This window comes from Mauremys mutica, chromosome 3 (assembly GCF_020497125.1).
Source record: "Mauremys mutica isolate MM-2020 ecotype Southern chromosome 3, ASM2049712v1, whole genome shotgun sequence".
In the NCBI taxonomy this organism is placed as follows: Eukaryota; Metazoa; Chordata; order Testudines; family Geoemydidae; genus Mauremys; species Mauremys mutica.
In genome coordinates, this window is record NC_059074.1 from 151,034,467 (window position 1) to 151,056,601 (window position 22,135).

General features: G+C 40.1%; 1 protein-coding gene across 4 annotated transcripts in view; it reads right to left on the reverse strand.

Annotated features, from left to right (window-relative positions):
• KIF6 (kinesin family member 6) overlaps window positions 1–22,135 on the reverse strand; it is a 277,394-nt gene that overhangs the window by 144,012 nt on the left and 111,247 nt on the right. The gene's annotated exons all lie outside the window — the stretch shown is intronic.

Here is a 22,135-nt window from a genome sequence, read left to right on the forward strand (position 1 = left end):
TAGGTAGACAGGATTTCTGTGTGGAATCTTCAGAAGACTGAAGAGCACAAGAATCTTAGCATGGACACCCAGTGCTTCTGCCTGGACTACTGCCCTAGAATCTCTCTCTCCATACAGGAGCACAGCTTTAGAGCAGCCATGGTTTCCTGCTGGTGGCTGATCGAGAGCCCCCTCTGAGGAAAGGGGGTTCAAAACACATTCAAGAACAGGTTCAGCATTAGCTTCAGCAGTAAATGCCTGAATGTTTGCAGGGTGTGGAGAGAGTGTGAGAGTTGAGGAAGATACCACAGACAGTTACTGTCACCTAGCTCCACCTCTTCCTGACTCCTCAATAGTAGCAAAGCCTCAAACCTGCGGAGGGAGCAGAAGGGTTTTTATGGGGTCTGCAGAAATAGGGCAACATGCTCTAAAGCCACAGCTCCCAACACTTACGTGAGCCTGGTCAGTTTCAGCTAGCTTTTTCTTTCCTGTTTACATTCTCAAAGGAGAATATATGGGCAAAATATTTAGTGTATATCATTCATTATATACATGGACACCGACACCAAATGCTTGGCAAATGGACCTCTACAAATTCAAGAAGAGTTCTCTTGTTAGCTTAATTCTCAACCCTTACCAAATTACCATAGCCAACAGAGCCTCAAAACTGCAGGCAAGAGCTACTTTCTCTTCTAAATTCATGCATGTTTGAAATTTTTCTAATTCCTCTGCTCATCCATAAAATTAAGCAACCATGTTACTGGAATTAGAGTTTGTGCCCTGAAAAAGAACAGTTTATTGATAACAAATACATGCTGAGACACAGTAAGGCACACTCTTAGATCCCATTAAACCAAAATGTGGGCAGGATCCTGAAAGTTCATAGAGCACCCACTGAAGTCAGGGTGAATTGTATGTGCAAAGGGCTTAAAGGATTGGGCCATTTAAAAACTCTATTTAAATTAGTTAGAAACAAATTGTCCCCAGAATTACAGGTACTTGTTTCTCAAGCTGAAGCAGAGCAGAGATTATAGGGTAATAAAGACCAGAATATTAATTATTGTTACTTTTATCGGTCTCTATGAATAAGCATCCAATCCCACAAGTGGGAACCTTACTGGTAATTTCAGCAGATAGGCCAAGGAATAAATGGGCATGGGAACTATCCCCTCACATCTACAAGTGGCCTCTGTGTGTCATGATTGGAAAACGTGGAGAAGTCTGTATTGCAACTGCCACTGCTATACTAGTCTATGGATAAACAAAGGCATTCAGTATCTAGCACTAAGTCTGGCAGTATACTGAGCACTACATTAACCACATTTAATAAGAGAAAAATTCTAAAACTATTTTCTCCTAATTTTAAGCACTAGGGTCAGATCCTCAATGTGAGGTCATTTTACGCTACTACAACATGGCAGTAACCTTGAACTGTAAATAAAAGAATAGGCATTTCAGCTATACCCTGATTGCCTCAGTTGACAGAGACTTAGGCTATGGGAATCAATCCAGAAAGTTTGTCAGCTAGAAGCTTGCAACAAGATCATCAAGTTAACATTGCAGGGAGTTACTAAGAGTATTTTAGGAGAAAAGAGAACAGTAAGGCAAGGGAGAAGAGAGAGCATGAATGTGTCCCAAGTGACTGTTCTGTCTAATTTAGTTTCCTATTTACAAATTAGGTGAGTAGTAAATATGAATGTGAGTTGGTATTTTCTCCCTCCTCCATTACCTGTCACCCACTTGAGATTTCCAGCATTTTGAAAAACCGCAACTGCTCAATTCACTTTTTGTGGCTTGAAGACCACACATTGACTGGAGCCAAAGTGGATTTTAGTGCCAGATGGACTGATTCAACTTTGCTGTAGCAGAACCTAGATTAGAAGTGGTTAACCAACTAAGCCTTTTTGCCACTTCTAAAGAACAGTACTTCTTCAGTGTGTTTTAATATAGACCTTTATGCCAAAGAGGAAGAATTTCCTGAACCAAAACTGAAATGGAAATTTTTTGCCAATAGGGAAAAGGAATGGAAAAGGCCCTCAAAACTCACAATTAAGCACAAGAACTAAAACAAGCTTTCAGATTTATATTCTGACTCTTAAAGACAAACAACATCATGAATATTAATTTCTGTGCACACAGCACAGACACCTTTTAACAGGAGAGACCAACCTTCTTAGGTAAACATATAGCCAGATGACAAAAAGGATTGAAATCAGAACATACTGGGAGTTCTGCCAGTGGATTAAATTATTAAACAAAGGTAAAAATAAATTGATGATGCGATGCAGATGCAGTCTGAGGTTTCTCTTCCTGCCGAACATATCTTAAGTCCACTGAGCTAAATTTTCAGAAGGATTTATCAATGAAGGGACCATGGAAATAATTTAAACATTCTAATACTAGTTATATCATGCCATGATTTAAGGCTTTACAGGAGACAACAAAGCTATTCCTCCCCGCCCCAAAGCACTCACAGTTTAAATGAGAAAGATAACACAAATAATGACAACAGAGCACAGGACAACAGGAGGGAAGAGAAGAGACAAGAGTAAATAAGAAGAGAGAGTGGGATACTGACCTTAGACCAACAAACTTTTGTACATTAAATTTCTTTTTTTAAAAAAAGATATACATGTATGTGTTTAAATTGTCAGGTAAGAGCAGGAAGGTAACTCTTGTCAAGGGGATCCCCAAACAGATGGCTCAGAAGAGGTGGATAAGTTATGGCACAAAGACTTCAACTTTATTTAATAAACAATAAAAATGTAAATAAATGAATGAAGGGAATGAATATGGTTTTTGCAACAAAGAGCAGTGGTAGCTGCTCAGTTCAACCATGAGCCACGACTTATCTGGCCACCCAGTCAAAGACATTCTCTTGCCCACCCTAGGCCTGGATATGTCTCTGCTAGAGCATCTCTCAGCCCCAGCTACATACCAAAGCCTACAATTTTAGGAGCTATATGCCCTCCCTATGGCCTAGTCCCAACAGCTGAATAATTTTATCCTCCTCCAAAGATGGCCAGTCCACAAAGCTATGATGCAACATGGAACTTGTGAACATGATTCTGGCTTGACCCAAGCAGAAATGAAAATGCAATGTTTAGTTAACATAACATACAAGTGACAGTTACACACCCATATGTTATCTCCATGCAAAACACCACTTACTCCCCTAGCACAGAGGTAGATGGGTGGGAGGGGAAAACCTTGCTGCAGCAGGAGAGTGGGTATTGCTTTTTGGTCCTCCAAAGCTCATTCTTGACAGGGGGCTGGTACTAGCTGCCCTCTGATCATAAAGAAGGCTCCTTAGGGCTAGAAGAGTGACCAAAGGCAGACAGTGAGGAAGGATGGTCCAGTGGCTAGGGAGCTAGCCTGAGAATTAGCTATAGACTTTGTGTAACCTTGAGCAACTCACTTAACCGCTGTGCCGCAGTTCCCCAGGGCTAAAATGGGCATAATAGCACCATCCTAGTTCACAGAATTGTGAAGGATCACTACATGAAAAGATTCGGAGGCCTCCCGATATTATGGTAATGGAGGCCCTATGAGTATGACAGACAGATAGATAAAATGGCTCAGTCCAACACAAAGCTGGGCCATGGTGTGTCAGGAGGGAAAGGATCCCCTAGCATCCAAGCAGGAAAACCCCCAGCAAATCCAGCCTAGCTGGCCACTGACACATAAGGTAGGTGACTGAGCTGAATTAGCACAGAAAGCAAAAGGAAAGCCACCCCTGTCCCTTTTCTAAGGGAAAAGTGATCTCAGTCAGTTAATTATAGTTAACAAAACATCAGAATATAACAGAGAACAAAGTTTCTCAGCTCAGGGTTTCTAATTCAGCACTGGGCTTAGAGACCAGCCTTCTCCTAGGCAGTCTCTGTCCTCTTGTTCCTGGAGCAGCTAACTTTTACAGTCCCTCTGTGGAGCACCTGAGTGAGCCTAATTATTATTAACTTCTTGTTTGCTCAGATCAGGGTAGTGTCTGCAAACTGCCCCAGACAACAGAAAGTGTCAGAATAAGGATTAGTGGTGAAAAGCTAGACAAAGGAAGAGAGTTTTGAGACTATATTTGAAGGTGGAGTGAGGTTGCTTGGCATATAACACATTTTAAATAAAAAGTACATTTTGAAACTGAGCTGTTCTGTTTTACAACATCTGATCCACTGCTGTGTCCCCTCCAACAGCTCCTTTAGTCTTTGTGCAATCTCTCTTCTGGTCAATTCATCAATACTCCGGGGAAGAGGTTGTGCTTTTAAATATATGACATAAAACTGATCAAATCAGGCAAAAGGTACTGCTAGCACTGTCAGAACATTATTTTTTTCCAGGAATAACATTGTTGCTGACTTCTTCTGCACAGGAGTCATCCAGAATGAGATTTTTCTTCTATACTTGACTTGTATTTATCAAGATACCATTGAGGAGTACAGGACTTTAATGTTTCCTATCTTTCTAAGAGACTGATTTGGCAGAAACTCCTGCTTTTTTCCATATTTTCTTTCTTTATTATTTTTTTTAAATGAGCCAATCACAAATTTCTGGGCACTTTTCCATCAATGATAAAAAAAAGTACCTAATCAATTGACCTGCATTAACTAAAATTAAAGAGAATCAACCCCAAAAGACTAATACAATAATAAAATAATTACAACAATAATAAGTTCTTACTCTGATCCCCATTCAGGCAAAAGTCTGAGGTCAGAGATAGGCTCTCTCTACTGTCCCCTGAAAGCCAAGGAATTGAGGAGTGCTCATATTAAGAGGGGAAGTCAATTCCAGAGTGGAGAGTCCTCCACTGAAAATGCCTTGCCCATAGCCTGCCTGGTGTTCAAATTTAGGATGCTCAAGTATATCAGCTGCTCTCAATTCCCATGGCAAAGCAAGGATAAGGAAAGACACTCTCAGGTAACTGTGACTCAATTTGTATCAGGGCTTGTCTGGAATCAAAATACCTAGATTAGTTGTACTTCCCACCCTTAGTTATTTCGATCCAAGTTGGTGTGTCAACACTTATTTCAGAATCAAAGTGCCCTATTCCAACATGACTTGTCAGTAAAAAAAAGTGACCAAGTTATATCAAAACAGGACACTTAGAACACACATATTCTGAAATAAGTGTCCTATTTTTATATAATTTGGTCATCTTTCTTACTGATAAGTTTTGTTGGAATGGGGCAATCTTATTCTGAAATAATAGTGTCCACCCAGATTTGCACTGAAAAAAACTTAAAAGCATGAGTTACAATCAATTTAGTTATTTATTATGTAAGATTCTTTTCTCTGGTCTTCACAAACACAGTCTTGCCTTGCTGATATTCACTGAGAATGCTGCAGCTAAGATTATATTCCTAGCCTGTCACTTTGACCATGTCGGCACTCTCCGCATCCCTCCACTGGCTCCCCTTTCTCTAACGTATCAAACGTAAGCTACTGGTCTTTACTTTCAAGGCCTTTCATGGCCTATCCTCCCCCTACCTATCATCTCTCATTCAGTACTGAAAGGTCAACTCCTGGCTGTGACTGACCCATGATGCCAGTCTCTATTGCCCACTTGTTAAATTTTCAAACACACACCTATGTGCTTTCTCCCATGCTGCCCCTCACACCTGGGAGAAGCTCCCTGTAAATATCAGCCAATCTTACTCAATATCCTCCTTCAAAACCCTCCTTAGGGCTCTCCTTTGCCATGAGGCCTATAAAAAACTTGAAAATGGCTAGGCTACTGGTGTGCTGAGACCGCTACCTGTCATGCTGACCAATACTGTCCCATTTTTTCCCTTGTACTTCCCCGTCTCTTTGTCTGTATCTCTCAGTTGTCTCTTGTATTATAGTCATATTGTAAGCTCTTTGGGGCTCTTCCAACAGCCTCCAGAATAAAAAGGGACCTGGTCCATGATTGGAGCTTCTAGGCCTTATGATAATACAAATATTATTATTTCAGTTCCAGTCTCTTACAAGCTCTTAAGTTTTAAAGGTCAATATCAACACACACTGAATTGCACCAGGAAACGAACAGGGAGCTAGTGCAATCTTTAAAATGTAGGTAATAGATTCCCTATAGTTAATACAATAAGCAAGTAGGCTGCCACATTCTTCATTAGCTGTAGCTTCTAAGTGGTCTTCAGGGGTATCCATGCAGACACATTATAGTGAAGCCACCTGTAAATCCAGAAGTGCCCCTTATGTATTTTTTCCCATTTGTTGTTGAGTAAAGGGATTGTCAACTATTAAAGCTCGACCAGTTACTGCTAACCTAGCAGCTGTGGCCAGCTCCAAAAGGAGATTTCCAAATCACGGCACTCTTCCCCTCAGGACTTTTGGGTTCTGTCCTAACTGCAGCAGGCCTGGCTCACAGTGTTGGAAGCTAGAGTGTGCTGAAGTCAGTTGCCAGAACCCTGCTGCCTCAGGAAGAATAGTTTTCCCCAATAGAAGCTCCCTGGAGGAGGAAGAAAAAATAGTAGCACACAAAGGCCTTTTTCTTTATGAAAAACAGCAGTAAACAAGAGTTTCTCTTGCTTAATGATCATCCAAGAAAAGTGAACAGAGAACTCATGTGAGTAAGAATCCCCCCACTCTTCTCAATCATCACTTTCTAAACACTCAGCAGTGATTAAGTTTAGGGCCAATTCATAAAATTCATTTAAAGTTGGTCCAGTTACAAGATAGCATACATGGAATGAAGCACAGGAATGTGGCATTAAGTGTTTAACACGGCAAAAAACAACAGCAGCAGCAACAACAAAAAGTAGGTTATACTTTACTGAGACAACAGCTTGTCTATAAGGTGAACTGCAAAACAAAAAATAAACAAAATATTCCTCCTGCCTGGTGTATAAAGAGGTTCTGGGTTGGTTTTTATATCTGGGTTTGTTTTTTGAGTTTAGTATCAAGAATATCCAGTCTTTGCTTTTCACTTTGGCCTTTTTTTTTTTTTTAATAAATTTCTCACTGTTGCTAAACAGTATTTCTCCTGGTATTAGTAGCATTATGTAGATGACTGATTTAGCATTGTGTCAAGCACTGAGCAGTATTAGGAATGTATACACAGCAAATGAGGGTGTGATTGTAGCACAGGTAGATATACCTGCACTAGTGTTAATCTAACAATAGTGGTGTTAAAATTGTAGTGTAGGCCAGGCAAGTTGCAGTTCTAACATGAGTTAGCTGGTGGAGGTAAACCCTAGGATAGACCCCTACCAGCTAATATGTGTTAAAATACAAATTTCTCTGTCTACAGTAGGGTTTTAGCAGGTGCTACCCAACACGATTCCCAGTGTACACATAGCCAGAAGGTGGAGAGGATGCTGAATCGTAGTCTCGGGAGAGCTGCAGCTCTCATGTGAGGGGATCACTGAGGTCTTCCAAAAATATTCCAAAAGGCCTTGTCCTCACACTAAAATAAATAAAAATATAAAGAAGATTGGATCTGATATTCAGAATGTACAAATAAAGCTGAAAGTTCATTTTGGATTTTTGTGTGTGAAGAAAAAACAACAAAATATGTTATGAGACTGTCTTTATATATCATAAAGGAACATCACAGGGACAGTCTTTTTTTCCTCTTTTCTTCTTTTCAGTTTGATTTCAAAGGATTTGAATTGTTTCTCATGATAACTAGAGTGACAACACTAAAGTGAAAGTTTTGACAGAAACAGAAAGTCCTTTCTAATGACTTCACCTTTTCCCCCTTGTCTTGTTTTTCTTTTGCCTTTCCCCCCATCTTATGCCATTCCTAATATCCCATATTTTTTACAAGTAGTAAGTAACTCTTTGGTCTTTTATTACCCTCTTCTTTATAATGCTCTTATGTTGTAATGCAGACATTTCTAAGCACCCAGCAGTCACAGACAGTTTTACAATATCAGCTTTACCTCTGTTCTACCACCGTCCATGTTCTCATGAGTTCTTCCTTCATTAAGCCTGCCTATCAACACCTTAGTCATATCACACACAAAACCACAAAAGCTGCCTATTCATATTACCTCAGATGGGAGGCAGATTCTACGATAGTCCAACTGAAAGACGATCAGCTGATATCTGCTATACTGCAGTGTTATCCTCTTTAACAACTGACGTTTACCTCTTTAAACAACATTCAATATGCATTTCCAGTTCTGAACCAGTCAGGCATGTTTTTATGAACCAGGATGCAAATAACACAGCTGAAATACATCAGAGAAAGCACCATCAGCCAGTTTTTACATGATTTTTTAAAGTTTAGAGCTTTCAATAATATGTAGCATGCAGGGTCTCAAAACACAGGGGCAAGAATTCAAGACTTCTAGGGATTTTGGAAGCCCTCGTTTTGCCCTTGCCTTGTGTGCGATGATTCATTTGTGGGAGCTCTCGCCTTTTAACCACAGACCACTGGTACCGTATATCACATATAAAAGTGGAGTTCAGTTAAAGAACAATGAATTCACAATTTAGTGTCAGCTGTGGATTCTATGACATGTGAACCTGAAATCCAAGACTATGAAAAATAGGCTCTAAACAAAAGAAGCTACTGAAACATTTTTGAGGTCATTAGATGGGTTATTTTCACAAAATCTGCTAAGACGAGTAGGCAGACATTCAGTTTGTTCACTATAAACTTTTCAGTAGGGTCTCTGGCCCGCTATTGTTAACTCATACCATGCCCTTCTAGTCCACTATGGCAGAGAATTCTTTTTGAAAAATGTTTTAACTGTTATAATGATCCTAATGCATAAAGGAACCAAGAATTCAAGTCTAACCATGCAATTTAGTTTGTGATTGAACTAAACACTAAACACATTCGCTAAAAGCTAGGGATCTATTTATCCATTGGTACATGAGAGACTGAAACGTAACTGCCATCATAGCTAATAGGAGCTATCCATGTAAGTTCTCTATGCATCAATAGGAGAATAAAACCCCCAGGGTCTCTAACCAGCTAATTAACTGATGTTCTTATGAAAGACTAGTGAGAAAATGGAAAATACTTCCAGGCATTCTTGCTAACATTACAACAAAGGAGATAAAATGTATAGGATACAAGTCAGCTTACGCTGGAAAGAGCTGCAAAATGCCACTATCTATACCAAAAGATCCCTTTATGACTAAGCTGCAGAACAAAAGGCACTCATGCAACGCAGTCTAGTCTTAATATTAAACAATACAATGGAGATTAATAAGCTGTGAGCCTGATTTAACCCCATTTTAGTCCACGTGAGTCTTGCATTGACTTTAATGGGAGCTGGATCAGGCTCTATGTATAAGAGTTTATATTGTTATTCATAACCTTTAGTGTGCTCTGGTTTCAGATGAAATGTCTCAGCATGTTTTTTTGCAAAAGATATTTTTTACCTTGTAGTCTAAAAGCATTTAGGGGTCATCTACACTTGACTATTTTTGGGAGGGAGTCTTCCAACTTTGCACTAGCGCGAAGCACTAGTGTAAATGGCAGCAGTTCTGTGTCGTCCAGATTTGTTCTGAGAAGAGTTAGACCACACGGTGGTAAAAATGCCAATGTGCTGTATACACTGGCATTCTCACCTTGCTACCACCACTGGAGCTGCAACAGTGGTGAAGCAGCCTAAGTAGGGACTTTTGCACTGGGAGACAGAATAAAATGGGGCCTAGCTGGGGCCACCCCTGCTGCTAAAACCTTCTGACCCAGAACTGTGCAGGGGAAACTGCCCCATTCTGGGGGCACTAGGATCCAGACAGTGCCTTCCCTTCCCCCACCAATGTGATCTTGGGGGAGGACTACAGAAAGCAGCCAGCCAGAAACTCCAGCTGAGAGGAACAGAACCAGCCAAGGCAGAGACCTTTGGACATTCCAGTCAAAAGCATAGACCGTTCTGACTGCCTCTGCCTTGTGCTGATTCTTTGTATGTACCAACCATCCCCTTTCTCCTCGAACCCCCTCAGAGTCTCTTCACCACAGCTTCACAGCATACTTGCCCCTTTTACCCTCTCCTCCCCCTGACCTGTTCCCTTCACCCCCCTGCCCTTCCATTCCCTTTCCATTTAGCTGATCCTCTCCTAAATTAACCCACCGAATACCAAGCAAATAAATAAATCATGGAACATGACGTTTTTCACCATCACATTGTTCACCCTGCTTGTGTGTTCTATCCGTCCCACTACCATGTGTCTGTCTTGTCAATGTAGACAATATTGTCTCACTGTTTCCTTGTACATTCCTATCCGTCTGGATGCATTTGTTGTCTCTTCTCTTACACTCAGTTTGAAAGCTCTTCGGGGTAGAGGCTGTCTTTTTTGTTCTGTATTTGTACAGTGCCTAGCTCAGTCGGGGTCCTGGTCTATGATTGGGGTGCCTAGGTACTACAGTCATACTACCTCTTAAACAAACAATAATAAGAATAAGACATTTCCTAAAAGAGGCTAATGTAAAAATAGCTTCCTGGTTCAAATATTGCTTGGCTTACTGAGGCAAGTACATGATTCCTTTTTAGGTAACCAGGATTTGGCCCTTACTGTAATGGAAAACTGTAGATTCTAATTACTACATATACTGACACATGCTTTTTTTAGCCACCTTAGATAACTGTATTATGTCCTGAGTTCTCAAATGCTTCAATAAAAAAATAAAATATAATCAATAAAAGCTGTAGACCCCATTCCAGTATCAGTTTTAATGTTTTCATAGAAATACTTGGCTCTGACATGGACAAAACAAACAAACCCAGCATTGGTAAACTATCTATCATAAATTGTTGCTGAGGTCCAATTGCTTGTAAAGTGAAAATGAGTGAGACGTGAGCTGGTGAATTATCATGTTTCATTCAATTACCGCATTACGCTAACACAGCCATTGCTAGATTTAAAAAGAGTAATGTGGGTGAAATCCTGGCCTCATTGAAGTCAATGGCAAAACTCCAGTGGCTTTAATGGGGTCAGGATTTCACCCTTCTATGTTTATCGAGTAAATGGATACACAGCACAAAGTCTTGCTCCAATACAATGTTAACACATTAGAAAGAAATATTCAAGCTCTGTTAAAGGTCTTGTGACTTTATATTCTTTAAAAGGTAGACTAGTTAGGTTTTCTAGAGAGCACAGAAAATCCTCAATTTGCATCCAGAAGCGCCAACATTTTTAAGCTAGCAATGCTACAAACATTGGGTCTGATCCTTTGAAGTGTGGAGCCCCTTCAACTTTCAATGAAGCCAAATGGAGTTGAAGAGGCTCAGTCCTTTCAGGTTCAGGCCAATTGCTATTGTCTTAATTTTTAAGTAAAGCAACAAATGCCTCCAAATTTTCCAAATTGAAATAATATTTGATTATTTTCATATTCACTGCCTGTGGTGTTGTTCCCAAAGTAAGTTAATTCCAAATGAAGGAAACTGTGACTGATGAGTCCAGTCACAATAGACAAGGGTATTAGCTGGATATTTTTAGTATGCTAATCATTTTGAGCAGAATGGCAAACTCCTATTGACCTTAATCAGCAGTGCCAAAGCTAACAATGTGACTCTTAAGCAACTATAATTAGGCTTTAGAATTAACATCCAATTAAGATGAATGGTGGAAGTGTGGCACTTTACTAGACTAGAAACTTAAACCAAAGTTTTGAAACTTGGATGTCTAAAATTAGGAACCAAAATGCTTATTTAGGAACCTAAATATGCAGAGCCCTGCAAATCTGCGGGTATCCACTTTATATCCATGGACCATTTCTGCAGATAGCAGCGCGGATGCGTATACAAATTTTGTATCCTCGCAGGACTCTGACAATAAGAGCCAAGCGGGCAGCTGTGAGGAACCATGACACAGACCCTTCACCTACCCTGGGCAGGGGACCTGAGGGGCAGGGACACTGGGTCGGGGCTGCTCGGGCCCCACGCCCGGGGCAGGTGGAGGGTCCACTGCAGCTCTCCACAGCTGTCTGCCTGGCTCTTACCATGGCCGGGCTGCGGCTCTGAGCCACTCCCCCCCCACTGGAGCTGGGTTGGGGGAGCCGTGCTAGCAGCTGTGGGGAGCCTGAGTCCCTCCACTTTTCCTGGGAGGAAGGGCTGGTGGGCAGAGACACTGGGCGGGGGTACTGGGGAATAGGGACACTGAGTGAGGAGACTGGGACATTTCATGGGGAGGCTGGGGGGAAGGGACACTGAGTGGGGGTCTGGGATATTTGGCAGCGGAGGGCAGGGACACTGGGTGGGAGGAGGAGCTGACAGTGCGGCTCTCCCCCACCTGGCTCTGGCCGGGGAGGGGGGTGGCTTGGAGCCGCAGCCTGGCCACGATAAGAGCCGGGTGGGCAGCTGTGCAGAGCCACGGTGGACCCTACATCTGCCTCGGGCGGGGGGCCCAAGCAGCCCCCAAATAGCTGCACAGGTCTCCCTCCTCTCGCCAGGCCAGCAGCGGACCCTCCACCTGCCCACGGTGCAAGGGAGGATGGGGGAAGGGGCTGAGAGCAGCCGCTGGCTGCGTCCCCGCCCCCCAGGCTCCTTGCCTGACCGAGGACAAGTGGGGTGTCCACAACTCCATGCGGGTTCCCCACAGCTGCCCCTGGCTCTCCCCAACCATGCGGGGGGGGGGAGGCGGAATGCCTCCGAGCCTCAGCCCAGCCCCCAATGTAGAGCTCAGCAAATCCACGGATAATTTTTGCGGATAGCAGATCGGATGCAGATACACATTTGTGTATCTGCATAGGGCTCTATAAATGTGTGCTCTGATTTTGAGAGGGGCTGAGCACCTGTATTTCCCATGATTTCAGTGGGAGTTATGGGTGCTCAGCACTTCTGCAAATAAGAGATACATTTTCAGAAGTCCTTAAATGACTTAGGAGCCTAAGTCAATAAAACTACAATGAAAGTCAGTGAAAATTAGGCCCAGATTTTAAAAGGTATTTGGCATTGCTTTGCTCAGTATTGCAATACCTAACTGATTTAGGAGCTTTAACATCATTTTCAAAAGTGATTTAAGCACTTAAGTGTCTAAATCCCATCAACTGTCAACAGCATGTTGCACTTATGCACCTAAATCCCTTATGAAAATGTGATTTAGGCTCTTAAATCAGTTAGGCTTTGCAACACTGTTTCAGAAATGCCTAAATACCTTTAAACATCTGGCTCTTAAATGCCTACGTCACTTTTGAAAATGAGACTTGGTGCTTTTGAAAATTTTACTCCAGGTCACATCTTTGGAGCTTTCTTTAAAGTATACAAGTGTGACTATTTCAGTCTTAGGGTATGTCTACACTACCCGCTGGCGGGCAGCGATCAATCCAGCTGGCAGAGTCGATGGGGGCGCGGCAGCAGTTGACTCACCACAGTGAAGACACTGCGGTGAGTAGGTCTAAGTATGTCGACTTCAGCTATATGAACTTAGATCGATTCCCCCCCGCCCTTCTAGTGTAGACCAGGCCTTAGATGCTACAGAAAGAAGTAAAGCCTACAAGACTTCTAGCAGAAGATTCTAAATCCTTGCAATTTTCTGGTTTCTCTTGATCCTAGTCATGCTGCAAAAAACTGATTAGACTGACATTTGTGAATAAGATTTAAATAATGCTGCCAATACAGTAAAGTCTCCTTACAATAAAAATAGTCATAATATCTTGCAACTAGTAAGCCAAAAATACAATTTTAGAAAAATTATTCAAAGGGCCATAGAGTTGGTCCAAAACTGGAATATTGGAATGTGCAATATCAGTTCAAGAAGGAGATGGACAGTTTTGAGAAGAAAAAGGAGAATACTGGTATAGCCCCTATATCTTGTTTGTGGCACTAAGTTGATTATCATAAATGTTGTAGGTTGACTGGTGTAGACCGAGTTAGGTCGATGGAAGAATTCCATTGACTTAACTGCTGTGTCCCAGGGAGGTGGATTTACTACAGCGATAGAAGAACCCCTTCCATTGCTGTAGTAGGTGTCTACACTAAAGCACTACAGCAGCACAGCTGCAGCGATGCAGCATTTCAAGTGTAGACATACTCCCTGATTCTAGAGAGCTAACAGGAGTAAAAATCAGAGTCACTGAAGCAACAGATTTGACCCATAAACCCAGTGAGTGGAACTGATAAGTAAAAATGGCATTTTCTTACACAATTGCTGTTCAGAGTAGAACCATCATTTAAAAGAAATAACAGATGCCCAAATCCCACAACTGGACAATCCAACAGGCACCTTGATGTGTAAATTCTAATTTAAGCATCTGAATTTCTCCATTCTTCTTAGATGTCCATATCTGAAAAACTAACTACTCTTTTATTGCTTACACTTTTAAAATAAAACCAAGCATATTTTTAATCTACAGAAATTAAGCAGAACTCAGGTTTTTGCCCTGCTGATCATATGAGAAATAAGTTACATGATTAAAAACAGTTCTTTAGTCCATTTTGTACCAAGCTCACATATTGTTTGAAGCTGCTTTGAAAACAGTCATTTCAGAAATGTCAGCATTTCAGTGAAAACACAGTAGTAACACTTTCTTCACTAACATGCGTTCCAACACTCTTTAAACAGTCAGTTCACCATAAAAGAAAAGCTTTCACTTTTCTGAAGTGTTTTTCCCTCTGAAAAGACACACACCTCAATGATTAAAATTTTCTGTTACCACTGAAGAAAGAGATCTTGGAGTCATTATGGATAGTTCTCTAAACATCCACTCGATGTGCAGCATCAGTCAAAAAAGTGAACAGAATTTAGGAGCCATTAGGAAAAGGATAGATAATAAAACAGAAAATATAATAACGCAATCCCTGGTAAACCCATATCTTGAATACTGTGTATAGCGCTGGCCACCCTATCTCAAAAAAGATATATTAGCGTTGAAAAAGGTACAGAGAAGGGCAACAAAAATGATTAGAGGTATGGAACAGCTTTCATATGAGGAGAGATTAAAAAGACTGGGACAGTTCACCCTGGAAAAGAGAAGAGTAAGGGGGATATGATGGAGGTCTAAAAAATCAGAAATGGTGTGGAGAAAGTGAATAAGGAAGTGTTATTTACCCCTTCACATAACACAAGAACCTGGGGTCACCTAATGAAATTAATAGACAACAGGTTTAAAACAAACAAAAGGAAGTACCACTTAACACAATGCATAGACAGCCTGTGGATCTCATTGCCAGGGGATGTTCTGAAGGCCAAAAGTATAACTGGGTTCAAAAAAGAATTAGATAGGTTCATGGAGGATAGGTCCATCAATGGCTATTAGCCAAGATGGTCAGGGATGCAACCTCATGCTCTGGGTATCCTAAGCCTCTAGCTGCCAGAAACTAGGAGTGGATGACAGGGATGGATCACTCGATAACTGCCCTGTTCTGTTTATTTCCTCTGAAACAGCTGTTGGAAGACAGGCTACTGGGGTAGATGGACCATTGGTCTGATCCAGAATGATCATATTTCTATTCTTATGTACTGGCCATTTTAAATGTAGGTGCTCAGATACCATGTGAAGGGCTGCAGTATGAAACTCTAATATAAATTAATCTGTCCATCAAACTGATGCAGCTTACAAGGATAATTTTGTGGAAGTACAGAGCTGGAGGATTCTCTGCAGCTTGAGGTCTACAAACCACAATTTGAGGACTTCAATAACTCAGGCATAGATTAGGGGTTTGTTATAGAAGTGGGTGGGTGAGATTCTGTGGCCTGCATTGTGCAGGAGGTCAGACTAGATGATCATAATGGTCCCTTCTAACCTTAAGTTTATGAGTCTATGAGCTCCTGCACACCTAGAGCTATGTCACCAACCTGTAGTGTATTCAGTTACAGTCAGGGGAAAATATGGTATTTTTTTTGCACATTGTTATTCTGACCTTTCATAGATGTCTTGATATGAGACAAGGTAATTATATCCTTTGTCCCCTCCACCTCACAGTTGATATGGACTCGATATCAGCCAATATGAGCTCTTGATCTCCATTCCCCTTTTTGTAAATGAAAATACTATCTGCATTGTTTGTATAGTGGTTTATGCTTTGTGTGACTGTTAAAGCTCCATGTTTTATCACACAGTGCAATATTGTTAGTACTGTGCCAGCATAAAGATGTGAAAATGTTGAATTGGGAAAATAAAAGCCAGAAGGGACTGATGACAAGTCCAGCACGTGAAAAAGATGAACCATAATTGATTAAGTTAAAAATAAAAAGGTCTTGCAATAGTGTGTGTACCTGAAAGAAGTAAGTTAAAGTTATTAATAGACTGAAGTGCTAAGCCAGCATTTCCAGTCCTGGGTTTAGAGAGTTCCAACTGGCATGGATTCTGGAAGCGTGGGTGCTATGGAACACAAACGTTTTGATTTGAAATCCTGATTTTCTGGGCATAAAGCTTAGGTTGCTAGTGAGCTCATTCGGAGAAAGAAATTATACCAACATCATTCAAACAAAAAGGCCTCTCCCTTTTATTTCTGGCATGCTACTTACAAAAAAAAGGAGAACGATTCCATTTAAATGCAACTTTTTTTAAATTTTAAATTATAATACACTGTGAGTATACAATTACCTTCCAGTGGGTGTACTCATGCTGCTATTTTATACATGTTTTTTCAAGAGTGCAAAGGGTTCCAAAATTTTGTTCTAAACAAGGAACTAATTCTTTAGCTCCAAGAAACATTTAAGGATCAGCCCATTATAGTTAAGGAAGCGGACAGTGAGACTCAAAGAAAGTAACACCTATTTTGACAGCATTTTATGAACTCCATTCTGAACCATGCAGTCTAGCAGAAGATAATATTATATATTTAAATAAACTAAATGAGAGCAGCAGAACTCTTACATGTTTAACCAAGTATAAAAATAACACAACCCTAAATATAAAGAAATAAGGTAAACGCTACCTACAGAAGATAGAATTTAAGGTTAGAATTCCAGAGGCAGTTGTAGCTTTATTCTTAAGACTTGTGCTGTGTAATAATGTACTATACACTAGAAGAGTCAAGCACATTTGTTTTTCATTTTGTTTTGAATGTTGTAAAAAACAATGCGACAATGTAGCGTTATGTGGTCTCCCTGAGAGATATTTTTTCCTTCCCACTAATTAAAAAAACAACTGGAAGATCCTCCCTCTATTTGAATAAAAAAAGTAAATGAAAGAACGAGCTACAGAAACATTTTCACGTACTGGGCCAAACACTACTCATTTTACTCCGGTGAATAGTCCATTGACTTCAGTTGGGACTACTGGAGTAAGACAAATGGGATGTAGCCCATTATGCAAGATGCACTTGGCAGAAAGTAATGAATCAAGTAATTTGAAATATAATACTTTTATTGCTAATTATATGTTCAGAGCACTCAAACATTAACTAATTAATTCCTACAGGAAACCTAGGAGACAACAGTCAGAAGTATCACTATGCCCATTTTACTGATTAGTCTTGAGAAGAGGGAAGAAGTAAGGAAGTAGAGAAGCAGTATCACCACTTTCCATGTGCACCCAATTAATGAGAAAGAGACAGAATACAATCTTTCTGATTATTTGGATGCTTATTTAATTTTGTTAGTGCTAAGATACATGGTCGTGGACACATTATAAATTTGATTAGATTAGAAAACGATTCCTCGCCCTGAGCTCCATTGCTTATGCACAGGCCCTCGCTACATTTTTGTATCCCTCCTCTACTGAAAAGACCCGCCTACCTGAAATAAACAATTATACAAAGATAATAAATGAAGTACTTGCTTAGTGCTTGAAAGATTTTAGCTCAGGTGTTTTGTACTTGAATGTTTCTTTTGGGTATCTGTATCAACATCAAACAGATGATAAACTGATTACACCACATAATACAGAATGCCTTGAAAAGTCTAATTTTATTTTGGTCTTCCCAAAATTTAGGCGAAGGAACACAATGAAACTGCTAAAATATGAAGGTACAAATTTGTCCTGGACATATTTAGTATTCATTTCTCTAGTTAATTACCTGCTCCTGATTTATAATATACTACATAAACCTTAAGGAAAGACCACAGAAAGACTTCAATTAAAGTTTAAGAATTTTGAAGCAAAAGAACTACAAATACCCTGAATATTTCAAAGTATATAGTTTAGGTACAGATCATTTAAGGTCAACGGAAGATTTGTTAACACACAAATAGTATCTGAACTCCACAGTTGATGTTAGTTATAATTTCCTTTGATAGGATAAGTAGCAACATCTAACATGAAATGCTAATCTGGCAGAGATTCCTAACATTTTAGGCCAAGCAGGCTGCCGCTATTCTAAAAGAATTATTCACTGTGCCTCTGAGAGCCATTCTTGTAAGTGAACTTTATGGGCAACTCAGCATGCTGTATCAGCCTATATACAGCATTTCTTCTCTTCTACTGTATGTCATAACCATCTGCCCCATTCCTAACCTATTAAGTAATTCTGTTTAGATTAAAATGTATGAGAACCTGATGCAAATTTACAACATAGAGGTTTCACAGTCACACACTCAATAGCAGATCATCATGCTGCCACCTCCATACAGGACTGTCCACTTATATTTGTTCCCTAGTTTACGGTTGTTCCTGCAAACTATCACTCATGTGAGCAATCCATTCTCATGTGGACAATCTCAATAAATGGGATTAATCCTGTGAGTAGAGGTTTGCAGTATTGGGTTGATAGACACTAAATGAGGTTTGTCCTCTCAAATGCCACCTCTTGGTGTTCATGTATCTGCAGATATAGTTACACTCATGACTGGCCATGCAAATATATATTCTGCAAACACAATTCAGTTGCATCTTTTTCACAATATATGTTTTTAAAGAATTTTATTTCCTACAGTATAAATATATTAAATAGTCTTCAACTATCTACACACTTATTATTTTATCAGAACAAACAGAAGAAATGTGTAGAAGTTCAAACAAATACAGAAAGTCATTTTCATTAAAACACAAGCTTTATAAACTTTCATTTGGTTGTTTAGTTCACCTCCAGCTGTTTTTCTAGAGAGTCTATGTGCAAAAACACACAAACTAAACAAATAACTAGATCCTGACATTAGAAACTTTCCCTACTTTAATCATCCAAACTTGGGTTTATTATCATTATAAACTGAATGGAACGCTGAGATTCAAGCAATTTGACTTGCTTGTGTACAGGGCATCAATTCTCTAGCAATGCCTTCTACATACCCTTTGAAACTACAATAACCATTTAAAAAACCCATATAGGTCTATTTTTGTTTGCCATTTTTGGTCTGCAATAGCAGTAATGACCTTGGAACAAGGCAATTTTGGGGGGTTAATGTCTGGCTGGGGTTAATGGCCAGAGGCATTCCTTGTTGATTATTAACCTCCAGGAAATGTCTTGTATCTCAATCATTGGTACTTAAGTTTGGCTCTCTATCTTAATTACAGAGCTATTCATTCCAGCAAAGAATAATTTTTGAAAAGGCAAATATCCACATTGCACAATTCTGAACTAATTGTAACTAAAAGACCAAGTTAAGAGAACGTAGAATTTTATGGTCTATATTCCAAAAATGGTTGTCTTAACACAAGTAAGGTCCTGCTAAGCAGTTTTGCTTTATGCCACTCAGTGTTCATTAAAGGCAGACAATCATCTCCCTACTTTGCTCTGAAAGGATTAGAATGAGAAATTCCGTGCCAGTCCTTTCAGAGGCAGCCATGTTACCTTTTCTGAGAAGTCCGAATGGAGTGCTTTTGTATACCTTATAGCAGTGTTTCTTAAACTGGGGTCGCCACTGGTGTAGGGAAAGCCCCTGGCGGGCCAGGCCGGTTTGTTTACCTGCCCCGTCCGCAGGTCCAGCCGATCGTGGCTCCCACTGGCCGCGGTTCGCTGCTCCAGGCCAATGGGAGCTGCTGGAAGTGGTGCGGGCCGAGGGACTTACTGGCCGCCGCTTCCAGCAGCTCCCATTGGCCTGCAGAGGCGAAACGCGATCAGTGGGAGCCACTATCGGCTGGAGCTGCGGACAGGGCAGGTAAACAAACCGGCCCGGCCCGCCAGGGGCTTTCCCTAAACAAGCGGCGACCCCAGTTTGAGAAACACTGCCTTATAGGGTAATTAAGACAAAAAGCAATGACATAATAGAACACTTACTTTCTTTCAATTCATGCCCTTCAAAACTTGTGCATTTGTAGTCACACGTTGCTTAAAGTAGGTTTTCCAGATGCACACAACTACCATGTTGTACCACCATACCTGCCTGTCAACCTTGGGGAAGAGAATAGCAAAGGCAGGAAATCTCAATAAGTGAGATTAGTGATCATGACCTCAAAAACAATGAAAAGAACCAGCGTCACATAACATGACAAAAACCCTGTAGCAGACAAGCCCAGAGTGAAAAATGGATGTAATGCATGTAACATTTCACGTGTCTACTTGATAACAAAATGTTGCCAAACAAAGAACATTTTGATGTTTTCTCACACAAGTCATATTCTACCAAATGTCAAAAACCATAAACTAATGAGGAATCTAAAAATAAATCCCAAAGACAAAAGTGAGAAAATTAAAGTCTTTAAAGTCAACATGTACACAAGATGACTCCTCATTCAACTTTTTCAAGACTCACTTCTGTGATGCCAACAAGACATTAGCCAACAAAGAAATTCCTTTCTTCTATTAACAAACAAAAAATTATTTACTCCACTATGCTGGCCATTAGCACTTTTTGAAGAACCACAGTATCCAACACATGTTAACTCTGTCTTTCAACCCTACTATCTTATTACTCCCTCATGTCATATCTGATATTAGCTTCAAAGATATTTGGGACACAGATCGTGTTGGGAGAGGGATACCTCCCAATTTTTTGGCAGAATGATAAACGAACAATCTAGTAAAAATGTAGAGACATTTTAAGTAGGCAGAATATAATTACCCATGTTGGGAATGGTTCAGATCTATTTTGCAAGATTTAACATTTACAGATTTCTGTCTGGTTCCACATCTTCAATACACACACCGATTGTTTTTTTTGTAATCCAGAAACTACAACACACTAACCCAACTACAAAATGCACATTAATGTTTCTGGTGAGGGTTCAAGCCACTAAAATTTGCCATTTCTCCTGAATGGAGACTGTTAGTACTGCTAGTCCTCCTTTGGATGAGTTTAGTACTAATTACATTTTAATAGTAATAAATATTTAGCATTTAATATCAAATCACTTAACTGTTAAATAATTAATTAATCCTCTCAACACTTTGTTAAACGGGTATTCATTTCTTTTTACAGATGAGGCATAGAGAAATTAAGTGAGTTGCCCAAAGCCACATAGATAGTCATTATCAAAGCTGGGAATAGAGCAATGGTTCTCAACATTTCCAGACTACTGTACCCCTTTCAGGAGTCTGAATTGTCTTGCGTACCCCCTAGGTTTCACCTGACTTAAAAACTACTCGCTTACAAAATCAGACATATGAATACAAAAGTATCACAGCACACTATTACTGAAAAATTGCTTAATTGCTCATTTTTACCATATAAATATGAATCAATTGGAATATAAGCATTATACTTACATTTCAGTGTACAGTATATATAGCAGTATAAACAAGTCATAATCTATAAAATTTTAGTTTGTACTGACTTTTCTAGTGCTTTTTATCTAGCCTGTTGTAAAAGTAGGCAAATATGTAGGTGAGCTGATGCATCTCCTGGAAGACCTCTGCATACCTCCCAGGGTATGCGTACTCTTGGTTGAGAACAAATGGAATAGAATATAGCGGCTCCAGACTACATTTCTAGACCAGGCACAGCACTACCTTACATTATGTCCTACAGTTTTATTACAGCAAAGTTATATGCTCCCAAAACACTTATATGTATTAAACATGCTCTTTGAATACTATGCTTGATAAAATTCTAAATGTTTGGCTTTTAAGGCACGGCTGTACCATGTATTAGTAGTGCAAGTTTTCTTTGATACGGGACTGCAGCAAGATACGTCTCAACACAAAGGATGGTTCTTGAATTCTTTTCAGATCTTACATCCAGTATTGAGAGTGTTTGGGGTTTTTTTACTTTGCATTATTATACAACACTCCTCAGCTGGGATCTGATGGATATTCCCATCCTTCACATTCTCTTTTCTTTACTTCCTCAAAGCTGAGGCTATGAAAACACTGCCAGCAGCCTAGTACAGCTTTTCATGGAAAGTTGCCACTCTAACCTGGCGCCTAACTGCACTTTATTATTGTCTCTGGGGAATTTAATGCTTTGAGGTCACTTGGACTTCATTATGCCAACAGAGAAGGTA